The sequence below is a fragment of the Diceros bicornis genome, unplaced genomic scaffold (assembly GCF_020826845.1).
Source record: "Diceros bicornis minor isolate mBicDic1 unplaced genomic scaffold, mDicBic1.mat.cur scaffold_267_ctg1, whole genome shotgun sequence".
Taxonomy (NCBI): Eukaryota; Metazoa; Chordata; class Mammalia; order Perissodactyla; family Rhinocerotidae; genus Diceros; species Diceros bicornis.
In genome coordinates, this window is record NW_026691143.1 from 324,767 (window position 1) to 337,253 (window position 12,487).

Sequence of the window (12,487 nt, forward strand, 5' to 3'; positions counted from 1 at the left end):
TTTACCCATGTGAGAAATGGGGAAGGCAGCTAGGACATCACCTCTGGAAACTGAGAGAACCCAGACACGCAGGGAAAGTGAAGGACTGAAACAACCATGTAACAGATGTAAGTCAGATGGAGGAATGAGGGTGCCTTCAGGGCAAGGAGAGATGGGACAGGGGAGAACCCACCTGGTCCTGGGTGTCCCTCAGCAGGGCGGTGTACTCCGAGGATGTGGGCTCCGGGTTGCTGAGGTTCCAGCTGATGCTGGGGAAATGCAGCTGGTGTTCTCTCTGCATGCATAAACTCCAGGGTGCAGAGCCTGGAGCCACCGAGAGGAAGAGCAGACACGTGGAGACTGTCAGCTCCCAGCAGAGAGGCATGGTGGCCCACGGGGTCACGGCGGTGGGTGCAGACAGCGTCCACACCGGTGGCTTCCCCATCCTTCTCAGGCCTGGGGAGAGAGGTACGTGGGGAATCTAGAGAGAGGTCCTGAAACCTCTGGAGTGGGGGCCAGAACAGGAAGGAGGAAATGGGAGGACAGTGGGGAGACTGAGAGAGGGGTGGTCACAAAAGTGGTCATTAGGGGCAAATGCTCAGGGGAGGGTCTTACCTGAGGGAGACCGGTCTGAAACGTGTAGAAGGGGCCCCGGCTGCTCTCCTTGAACAAGGATCCAGCTGGGGAGGAAGGAGGAGGAGGATGAGCAGGAGGGACAGGGATTGGGGGAGGGGCTGGGTGGGATTTAACCCACCAGGAGCTGCTGGAACCAGGGTCTCACCAGGCTCTGCAGGACCCTCTCAGTGGAGTGGAACGTGGCTGAGCCATTGCTCCTGTCTGATGAATACTGGAGGGTGGAGATGGGGAAGGTGACTGTGAGGGTCTTCAGGTTGTGTCCCAAAGCTGCAAGACGAGAGGGAGAGCGATGGCCATCACTGAGAGCTGGCCTGAGACCACACCAGAGTCCTGCACTTATTATCATCTGGCGTCTTCTCTCCCAGGGGCACCACCACCCACCCGTGTGGTCACCCAAGTCAGAACCAGCATATCTGCTCAGCTCCTCCTCCCTCCCAGTAACACCCATTCACCTTGAACACTGGTCCTCACATACACTCCCTCTCCATCCCTGTCCCAGCTCAGGTCTTAACTTCCTTCACCCGGACCAACACCCCAGCAGGCTCACTGGATGCTCTGTCTAAAGGATGTTCTACATGGACCACTAGAAGAATCTTTCTGAAATGAATACCTCACTAGGGCCACCACTGCTCTAGTACCACCCATGGCTCCCTATGGCCTTCAGTGTTTAGTTCAACCTTCTTGACCTGGCACTCAAGGCTCTACTCAATCTGGCTCCTGCTGACCTTTCAGTCTCATTTTATCCATGTACTGCGGGTTAAACTTCATGCTTCACGCAACCCAAATTCGTTTCAATTCTCCGCATATGGCATATTGTTTCTGGTGCAAGCCTTTGCTCATGGAATCCTCTCTGCCAGAAAAACTCTTCATCCTCTACCTGCCTGGGTCTCTCCTGCTCATTCTTGAAGACTCTATTCAGGTGAAACTTTCTCTAGCAAGCTCTTCCTCTGCAAACTATGCCAGTGCCTCTTCCCGAAACCTCCCACACAGTGTTATATTGGTGTGTTAATTTCACAAGGCTAGGGGCTCTCTGAGGGCTGGCCTCAGACTGAATCATTGGTATAATCTTTGTGATCAGCACCATTTCCTCAAAACCAGAATCTCACACTGTGGCTGCCCAGCTCCTGGATCACAACTGGCTGGTGGAGGAGTGGGGCTGGAGAGCTTCTCTTGGGAAGGAAAAGGGGCCCCCAGACACCTGTGGTGGCTTCTGGTGGCACAGGTGATGATGAAGTATGCAGGGACGTGGTGGCCGGCTCGGGAGCTGTGGCGAGGGCTGTCATCAGGGAGGGACAGAGTGGGAGGAGCCCCCAGGCTCACCCGGGCTCCAGCAGTGGCTGTCCCAGGACCACCATTCACAGGTGAAGCATAAATGAGAGTGAGGGGAGGGGTGACTGTGTGAGTAGAGGGATGAGCAAGCCTGTGGATGAGAGGAGCCCAAGAGAGAGAGATAGGTGAACAAGAGAGACTGAACACAGAGGAGAGACACATGGACGGGCAGAACAATGGACAGACATACGGGATACCTGGAAAAGGAGGACCAAGCGCGAGGCTTTAGGAGAATTAAAGTGAAAACCACTTTAATTGGTTTAAATGTGGTGGAGAACACGTCTGTCACTAAGGCTTTCTCACCCTGGGCTGGAACTCTCCACCAGAACACGGGAGAGAGAGAAGGGATGAGTTAGGGCCCTTCCAGGTCCTTCTCTCACCAAGGACAGTGGGTGCAGGAGAACCACTGCTCCCCAACCCCAAATGGGGATGGAACCCAGGAGATGAGGGCCAGGAATACTCACTGGTAGTAGTCAGGGCCACAGCTCCATAGGTGTCAGCTGTGGAGAGAAGGTGAGAGGAGCTGAGCAAGAGCTGGGGTGAACATAAAGGATTAAGGGAGAGGGAGGATGTAGGGAGCTTTGTGGGAAAAGCTTAGGGAAAAGCAGAGGGGAAGAGGGGAGGGGTGTTCAGGGGGGATGAAACGAGATGGAAGGTGGCTGGCCCCAGTCATCACCCCAGAAGACTGCACCCCGACCAGAAGGAGACAGAGATGGATCACAGCTCACTTTAGAGCAATGGAGGCAACACAGAACTATGATAGGGACAGAAAGCACGGCTGTAGCCAAGCCCCTCAACACTGACATAGAGGCTGTCCCCATCCAGGATGAAGGAGCCCAGGTGGGTGACGCCCTGGCTCTCATGGCTCAGCTCCCAGTAGAGTCGCTCTCTGTTCAGCCCGGGACCTGCGGGGGTCAGAGTGGAAGGTACAGACAATGTCCACCCCACTGGCTGCCCAACCTTCTCAAACCTAAGGGAGGTAGAACATGGGGACGTGGAATATTGAGCAGGGGTCCTTCTGAGGGTGGAAAGCGAGAGAGTGGAGGGGGAGGAGGCTGAGGGAGAGGCTGAAGGGGCTGCCCTGATGCCTGGAGGGGCTCTCCTCGGTGTCTCCCGTCTGAGACAACCCCCTCACAAGTAAGGCCTGACTTCCTTTAAGATGTGGAGGGAGGCCTGTGAGTGGCTAAGTGGGGTGAACACACAGACCTGGGTGAGGGGGCGCCTGCAGGTCTGCACGGACAGCAGCGAGGAGCACAGTCAGTGCCCTGTGCCATCTGACAGATCCAAGCAAGAAAGTACCGTTACCTTCTCGCAGTTCTACACTCCAAGGTCTTCTCTTTCTACTTCTTTCCTACTCCACAGCCATCACCCAGGCCTAGGGAACAATCACCTTATTCGTAACCTTCTTCCCAACACCTCCTATCTGCCTCTTAAGTCTTCATTCTTAAGCCTCAAGTCCATTTTAACCCACGTGCTTAGACCAAATGCCAATCACATCACCCATCTGCTCGCACCTCTCCAGTGTCTTCCCACTGGTCTTAGAACAGAGTCCAAAGTCACGCCTGACCTGGTCCAGCCTGTTCCCCTCGCTGGTCTGGCTCACACCCCTCCCCCTGTGTTGACTCGGCTCAGCCATCCCTCTTTCAGGTCATGGACACACCAGGCTCTCTGCTTCAGGGGTGTCCTCCTGCGGGTCCCTCTGCCTGAAACGCTCTCTTGAACACACTCCCACACCCTCACTCCAGTCTAACCCTCCAACCACCTAAATCCAGTCCCAACTCCAGCTCTCAAGCTAAATATCAGTCCTTCTCAAGAGCGCTTCCCTGCCCCCTCAGGTTTAGTCCCCTTGTGCCAAACTCCCAAATCACTCTCATCATGAACTGTCTACAATCCAAATTCCCTAACAGAATATAAATCCCATGGAGGTGGGACAAGGTCTGTTTGGTTCTCCAGGTCCCCACGCATCTGGCCCAGGGCCTGGCTCATCAGATGAGGAACCATCCTGGTCTGAACGCTAAATGTCCTGTGTCCTGGAAAACCCCTCTGTTCTGAATAAATGAGGATGGTGGGTCACCATAAATTGTGCACTCAAAGAATATCTACTGCATGACAAGCACACATTCCCTCAAGAACGTCCCAGGAATGCTAGAATGAAAAAGGCACACAGACATACACACACAATTAGGAGAGGCCAACAATTATATATAAAATTACTTAACAAGATTGTCTTCAACGTGAATCACCAGACTGTTATTTCAGAAAGGATTCAAGAAGCAAAGTTAATTCCCTTTAGAATGTGAGGTGGAGAGGACAATCTTTTTGGAGACTAGTGCCCTACCCTTCTATCTAAAAGGTGTTGCTTAATATTCCTCCAAATGATTTGAAATCTCATAAACAACAACAATATGCTGAAAATAAATCCGGCTGCTGGTCAATTTAACTTTACATTTCTGTTACTAACATAAAGAAGTTCAAATCATATTTTTCTCCAGGTGTCTGTAAGATTTTGAATCTTTGTGGAGCATTTACAGGTCTTTAGAAGTCAAATTGAATAGGTCTGAGGAATGTTGCTGAGCATCCCTGCTAATATTTAATGAGATGTCTTGTAATACTACATATACACGTAAAACATTTATATATTTATATTTATATATGAAATCCTGACTTTTGAGAATTCGGAATGCAGGTAAGTCTATATTTCTTTACTGTTACACATATTTACACTTATTTACATATATATTTGTTTAATGTGTTCTTCTTTGCAAATAACTGTATTTTCTGAATTATTTACACACACAGAGCCTCACAAACCTTACCATCTTTCCCTTGAATATAATCCATCAAACATAAATAATTTTCCTCATGATACCCTCACTCTCAGTGAGTCCTTGTGCTGACAACCTGAGCCCAGGAAAGCCCACTGGCAGGTCTTCTGCACAGCGGAGGCTGCTGGAACCTGTTGGTACGAGGTCCACAGGGTACTCACCTGGTCACACAGAAATCCACGGATCAGCGAGGACAGGTGGACCCTGAGCCTGGTTTCAACTCAAACTTGAGCCCCACAGACACTTTTCTTTTCTAACGGAAAAAAAAAACAAAGACTGCTTTTGAGGCCTTTTACAGGGAGTAATACAGGTGATGGAAGGAAAGCCCACCACACTTACTTTTCTTTTTCGTATTTACTGATTTAACTGTAACTGTTGGCTGAGACTGGATTTTCCCGATTCCTATCCAGTCACCTGCTCCCCAAGATGGGAGAAGCAGCTCCGTGCTGTGTGCACTTGAGTCGCTCAACTCACTTGGCTGGACAGAGACTTTTTGGTGACTCCGGACCCTTTAAACAAGCTTGTCATTTATGGCCCCTGTAAGTGGCTCGCTGACTGGTAAACAATTCCCACACTTCATTCAGGGCTCAGGAGATTTTCAGGCCCTGGAGCAGGTTTCCCAACCTCCGCACCATTGACATCTGGGGCCGGATGATTCTCTGTCGGGCCGTCCTGGGCCCTGGAGGACGCTGAGCAGCATCCCTGCCTCCCCCTCTAGATGCCAGGAGCGCCCCATTAGTAACAACCCAAACACCGCCTCCAGACGCGGATAAGCCCCCTGGGGACAAAATCACACGGAGGACGGTGACGGGGACTCTGAGGAGGGGCCGGCGGCACCCGGAGCCGGGAGGAACAGCAGCCTCGGGCGCCCTGAGCGAACAGCCCGGGGGAAACGGGGCTCCGGGGGGACGGAGGGACGCCGGGCCGTGACGGGGCTGCCCGCGGCCCAGGCCCCTCCCTGGACCGCGACCGGAGCCGGGACCGCCCGCCGCTTACCGCGCGTCGCCCCTTCGGCCGAAAGTCCACGGGAATGCGGTCCGCGCCGAGAAGACTGGACACACCGCGCAGACCTCCCGCTCCATCCACGGCGCCGCCCGCGCTTCCGCTTCCGGTCTCGGGCGGGCGTTCTGGGAGGACGGACGTTTGGGGGCTCCGGGTTGAGGCGGCGGGCGGGCGGGGCGGGGCCGCGCACCCCAGCCTCGGGGGAGGTCTCCCGTGTCTAGAGTGAGTGCGAAGCTGGGCCGCGGGCTGGGTCAGCACCAGGGACAGGGACGGAATCTAGGGGCGGGAACCAGTTCTAGGGGCGGGCTGTGGGCGGGCACAAGGGTGTGAGTGACACCAGGCCCGGGGGTGGGGGGGACAAGGGTGCGGGCGGGGCAATGAGCCGGGACCAGGCTGCGGGCGGAACCAGGCCAGGAGGTTGTCCGCGGAGACCAGTTCCAGGGGCGGGAAGAGGCGGGGGTGGGGCTGGAATAAGTCAGGCCGACTTCACAGTGGGAGGAAATCAGCTCCAGGGGCGGGGCTGGAGGCGATGCTTTCCGTGCACCCTTAGACTGTACAGGTAGCTGGATGTTGAATAGCTTTTCTTCATTCCTTTCCCTAAACCTGGAGTCATTCTATCATGGCCTTTTTTTTAATTCTTTCACTATTTTTTTGTAAAAAGTGATATCTATGACATCATTCATCAAGTAAATAACAAATGGAATGAAACCTATTTCCTTCTCCATCTTTATAATGCAACAATTGTGCTTTTATTTTTTCTGGCACAAAGAATCATCGTAGTAAATTACTCTGGTCTTTTTTATGGGATATAATAAATATTTTTTAAAAGACACTTTTAGATTTTTTTCTTTTTAATTTATAGCCAGATGCATTCTAACAACAAACATAATTTGTAAACATGCTCTTTCCTCCAGCCCATTATTATTTCTGTAATATGTTATTTCATGAATTATCTTACTGGACAGAACATTTAGCAATGTAGAGACAACTTTGGTAATAAGTATATATGAATTGTTTGCTGTTTTGTTTGGTAAGACTGGAATATTGTACTTTAAATATGATGGGATTTTTTTTCATTATTTACCTATTCCATCATCATCCATGATCAGTCTTTTATCATCTCATTCCAGTCATATTAGTCATATTCTGAATGTCTGAATATGCCACATGAAAACATTTAAAAAAAACTTTATTGAGGTATGACTGACATACAAAAAGCTGTACATATTTAATGTATACAACTTAATGTGTTCGGAGATAATATACACCCGTGAAACCATCACTACTCAAGTCCTTAACCTATTCATCACCCCCAAATGTTTCCTCCTGTCCTCTTTAATTTTTTTATTTAACTTCCTTTTTTAAAATACTTTTTTTCTTTTGAGGTAGGAATACTTAACATAAATCTACCCTCCTAGTAAATTTTTAAGTCTACAGTACAGTATTGTGAACTATCGGCCCATGTTGGATGGTAGGTCTCCAGAACTTATTAATCTTGCATAACTTTTGTTGCTCAAACATCTATTGCCAAGAGGCCCTCTTCATCTTTAACTGAAAAATCCCCCCATATTTTTAAAAGCTCAACTCAAACATAAGCTTTCCATGAAGAATTATCTGATTTATCCAAGTAACACTATCTACTCTTGTTGACTCTGCTAACCTCTAACTACCTTTATTTTGGCACTTTTCAAATTGCCCTGCTATTCTTTTTCACATGTACCTCACTATGATTTCTTGGAAAGCAGAGCCTTTATCTTATCAAGTTTGCATGCTCAATTCATTGTTTATGTCTTCTACTAGAGTAATAATAATATAATATGTCCATTCATTTATTGAATCTTTAGTTCTGGTTTTTGCACACCTACTATGTGTAAGGCATAGTGCTCGCCACCTTGGGTGTAAAGATATGAATAGGAGGCATGTGCTAAAGACACCCACACTTACTTCCATCATAATTCCATGTGTGTTATTCTGTGATCAAGATGAGTATACGGTGCTACGGAATCTCTAAGTGTTTGCCTAACACATCATGTGGTTTAAGGGTTGTATTCCCTTGAGAAGAGCTGCTTCAGCAGAACCTAACAATGTGAGTATAAGGAAGCCAGATCAAGGTAACTCCCAACATGGAAACGATGTATTGATTTCCTAAATGAATGTATTGAATGAGTGAATGAAATAATAGAAAATAATGAAGAAATGTGATGCTATTGGTTACTCTCAGATCCTTTACATTTTATTTGGAGACAAAGAAGAGGTGAGAGAAAGTGATTGTGTAATTTTGCCAGTTCATACCTGTCTGATTACATATTTCTCTCTCTGGGCACAATACACAGACAAAGCAGCAGGTAGCTCTCTCTTCCTGAGGGATGTTCCTGAATCCTGGCTGACAGAACGTCCTACACCCAGAGTGGGGAGTTTGAAAGAAGAGAATTATTGATGATACTGAACAATACTATATAATTGGATAATATCTTTTTATTTAATAATATTGAATAATTGATAATATTGTTTAAATTATCTCAAAACTTATCTTAGAGATCACCTATAAGATTTGACATGATTGATGCACCCAGGGAAAGCAAAATAAAATCAAGGTCAATCTGCAGAAAAGAGTTCCCAACACGAAAATACGTACTGATTTAAAAAATTTTCCATCTCAATGACTAGGACACTTGTTTGTTTTATGGAATGGGGCATCTGGCAATAACAAATGTGATTCTGAATATGGTATTCCAGGATTACTTTTTTGAACTATAAGCAGATTTTACCTTAATAAAAAATAATATTTTAATTCATACAATGCATTTATATGAGAATTGTTTGATTAGTACAAATTGTAATTATTGAATTTATTTAGTAATGTATTTAATGTCAGGTAGATTATACACCAAAGACACAGGGACAGGCTTGAATGATATAATATAGCATCTTGAGGGATGGCTTACAAGACTGAGTTCTAAAGGGAAATCTGAAGAAGAGGAAGAATGCAGTTCCTTGGGAGCCAAAAGAATCTTTTTTTATGATGGTGAATTTTTCTACAAGAATGTATAAAGTTGGGATGAAGAGATGGAAATATAAGGAAAATTAATAAAATATTGAAATATTAAAAAAAACCCTCAATGTCAATTCTTTTGATTTTCGTTAAAGAGAATAAAATTTGTTTTCTGGAAGAAAAGCGTATGGCAAAAGACAATTTGAATTGTATCTTTAAATCATCAAAAGTCTAGGTCGTCAGCATCTGTTATATCTTCAGGGCACAATGCATGCAGAGCAATAAATTTGCAAGCACATGAGATTGACACTTTTTCAGCTTAAATGGGAATTCAATCAATTTTTTATCAGCTCATCCTATTAAATTGGTAGCCTCACTGTCCTGCTGTAATGTATAAAGCATTTCAAAATTCCGGAATATCTCTTTAATTACAAGTGTCCTTTCAATATCTCTTGGACAGTAAGAAAAATTATATCAACAAATGAGAATTTTGTTATGAGTTAAATGATTTCACCATTATTTTCATATATGCTCTCTATCTTGTGATGTAGATGATTAATCCAAGATTGACTTGTCTGCAACCTTTTTGAATCGCATGGCCCAGTCTATCAGCTCCTCATGTATGATGAAACCTTGACCACGTGGTTCCTGGGGAACAAACTCCCTTACTTTCACCTGAAGTCCAAGACCTTTAGGAAAATCATATAGTTCAGAATTACATGCTGTGACACAGAGTTTCTTTTCTCATCCAGTGACACGTGAGCTCCAGTGCTTTTTTTAAATTGGGTGTTTCTTAGGAATGGGTGGAGCTAAAAGGGAGACATAATTGGGAAATGAAATGAGCATGGAAATTGAAGGCAGAAAACCCAGATTCGAACTGGTGGGGATACTGAGTTGCCCAGCAATTAGATTTTTTCCCCTCTATATTAGTCATCCTCTGAATAAGTTCAATTTGGGGAGTGTTTACTATTCTGCACGCTTAAGGAAGCAGGCATTCTTGTCTGCCCTCAGAGAGCACATGGTGAGGTTTAAACCATTCCTGAAGATTCCACGTCCAGGGAGTGCTGTGGGGCTAAACCTGAGCTGCACCTTGAGCAATGAGGTTTGCTTTAGGGGTGCTAGGGAGTTTCCTCGAGCTCAAGAAGAGACAAAGAAAGACAGCCTGCTTCTTCCTACCTTTGAACAAAATATTTTATTAAATGAGAGAGAAGAGATGAAAGCTCCTAGTACAGAATCTTCACGCATTAATTGATATAATTTCTATATAAATGTACAACTGATATTTGTATAATACATAACTATATATATGGTTGTATATATACATGAACAAATATATATTCACAACAAATGTGTGTATTTAGATCTGACATGACATTCACTTCCTCATACCTGAAAGCAAGAGTTTCATGACACATTATTCATAGGTTTTGGATTTATATAAGTCTAGGTTCATGTACAAATTCATCTAAGTAGAATTGATAAGGACTTGGGGAATTAAAATATATTTCATAGTATTGGGGTTCTGATCTGTAAAAAGGGGATCAAACTCCTTGCTTCCAAAAGTCATTTTAAATTTCAATGGGGAAATATTTATTTAGCTATCAGTAGCCTTTCTAGAAAAATGCAGGAAGTTCAAATAAATTGTCCTTTCCCCAGAAGCATTTAAGATATCAAGGGATAGGGCCAGAACTAGATTTTGGAAATCCCTGAATTTTTTAATTCCCTGGGATGAATTGTCATTGTTTTCTCTTGAACACTTACCTCTCACAGTGAAAGTTTTTAATCAATTATTTCTAGTTAAAAGAGTTGACACTGTTGCTAATTAGACCCTACAATCATTAGAGGTTTACTTGCAACCTGTAAGAAAGAACAGTAATTCATTATGCACAAGTCACTGCTGATCTGTGACAATGTGACAATCACAATTCGATACCCAAATAAAATAACTCTCGGATCCTAAAAGAACAATAATCAGAATCCTATTTAAGGGAGAATTTTACCTGCTAAGGGAGAAACATGAGCTGGCCTGCATCCATTATGGACCCCTGTTCTGCTTTTATAAAAAGTATTTCATGGAGGGCTCAGGCCACCACATCCACAGCATCATAGATGTAGTAGCTGGATCCAGACAGAGTCGTGTCTAATGTTTCCTTTGGCAGAGACTCCAGGGAGGCATTGAATGGACACTCCAAAAATTTCCACATTCAGTTCCTGCAAATGAGCAGTTGAAATGTTCAAGGCATCATTTGGTAAAGAAAAAGTCTTCTTGGTATTTAGAGGGGCTAACTGTCCATAGAGAGTGTTTAAATCCAGATATGTCAAAGTTCTGGTGTGCAAAGGAAAGACTCCCATGGTAGGTATCGAAAAAGTGGTGACATGGAATAAAAGAAGCATCCCACTGTGGTGTAGTGATCCACACCTTCTGAGTGGTTAAATAATGGTTTCCTGCAATGCTCACATTTATTAATCTACTTGTGTCACCATAAATGATAAACACGTTGGCTGATGAGTCTGTGCTTCTGGCTATGCATGTCCAATCTTTTGAAGTGTACGTCCTCTTGCTCACAGGTATCTTAGTCACAGGCAGGCACCGTTCATAGTCATCTCTCTTCTAAGTTCCCAGAGGAACTGCTCACCTTTTTTATCAACTGATACTAAGATTCCTACCCAGGTCCAGCCAAAATGTGTCAACAATGAGACCATTCTGAAGACTAGAGATGTGTCCTTGTGAGCTATCTGATAGAGAGAGGAAAACTAGTCCTTACCTTTCAGTACAGGATCAAAATCTCCATAGGTTGTCTGAATCAAAAGAGAAAAAGTGTTCCATATTGAGTTCTCTGGAAGAAAAATAAACAGAATTTCAACAAAATTCATATGATCAGTTAGCTAAACTTACATTCTTGGTGCTAACACTGTGAGTATGAAGCAATATTATCTGATGGTAGAAGTGATTGAGGGGAAGCTTGGCGTTGAAGCCAGACTGCCTGGGTTCAAATCCTGACTCTAATGTGACTAGCTTAACGCACTTGAGAAGGTTAAATAACCTCTATCCATCTTAGTTTCTATATCTCTAAAAAGTCCCATAATAACGTTACCTATTCATTGTCTTATATTAGGATTAAATTTGTGACTATTTGTAAAGCATTTGAAGAGTGTAAAGTGGTTTTAAGTACATGTTTACATATAAAATTTTATTAACTATTTGATAAATAACTAGGGTATGATTATTTCAGAATATCTAGCTTCCACTCCTTTGAGAGAATTTGGGCAACCACACTTCCAGAAGCTCCTGTGGTCTGCTTTAGACAGTGATGCTAGCCTCAGGCTACTTCATCCCTCTCTCAGATTCACACACCAAAATAATGAATCCACTATTTCAAGAACTATCTGTGGTAGGTTTTTTCCTTAGGGAGACATGCAAAACCACTTTCTTCTTTTCCACATGAGTGGCCACAGAATTTCACCAAGGAGGAAAACTTCAGTCCCTCCAGATCCATCCCTCCACCACGCTCATATCTGTGGTATTTTGTAGAGCTCCAACAGTGTCCCAATGTGGGCAGAGAATGCTGGTGTCGTTCCTGCAGTGACAGCCACATTCTTGTTCTGTGCCTGGCAGGTGTAATTAGGGATCATCTGACCCCTTCCCGATAACCACCTCAGGGTGCTCACCAAGGTGCTGACATCACTGTGGAAGGAATTGTAGACATGGAAACCCAGAGACAGG

The 12,487-nt window shown here is 45.1% G+C and overlaps 1 long non-coding RNA gene across 8 annotated transcripts; it reads right to left on the reverse strand.

Annotated features, from left to right (window-relative positions):
• Positions 1–261: 261 nt before the first annotated feature.
• On the reverse strand, positions 262–12,054 carry LOC131402794 (uncharacterized). 8 transcript variants are annotated; one of them, XR_009218977.1, is made up of 10 exons: positions 11,529–12,054; positions 10,764–10,974; positions 10,525–10,620; positions 9,433–9,572; positions 8,064–8,167; positions 4,931–5,022; positions 2,409–2,444; positions 1,814–2,035; positions 734–882; positions 407–435 (listed from the first exon to the last, which is right to left on the reverse strand). It is a non-coding gene; the product is annotated as an uncharacterized LOC131402794 (long non-coding RNA). The 8 variants fall into 8 exon arrangements; XR_009218972.1 differs by having other exon boundaries at positions 9,433–9,939; XR_009218976.1 differs by having other exon boundaries at positions 9,853–10,620.
• Between the last annotated feature and the right edge of the window lie 433 nt (positions 12,055–12,487).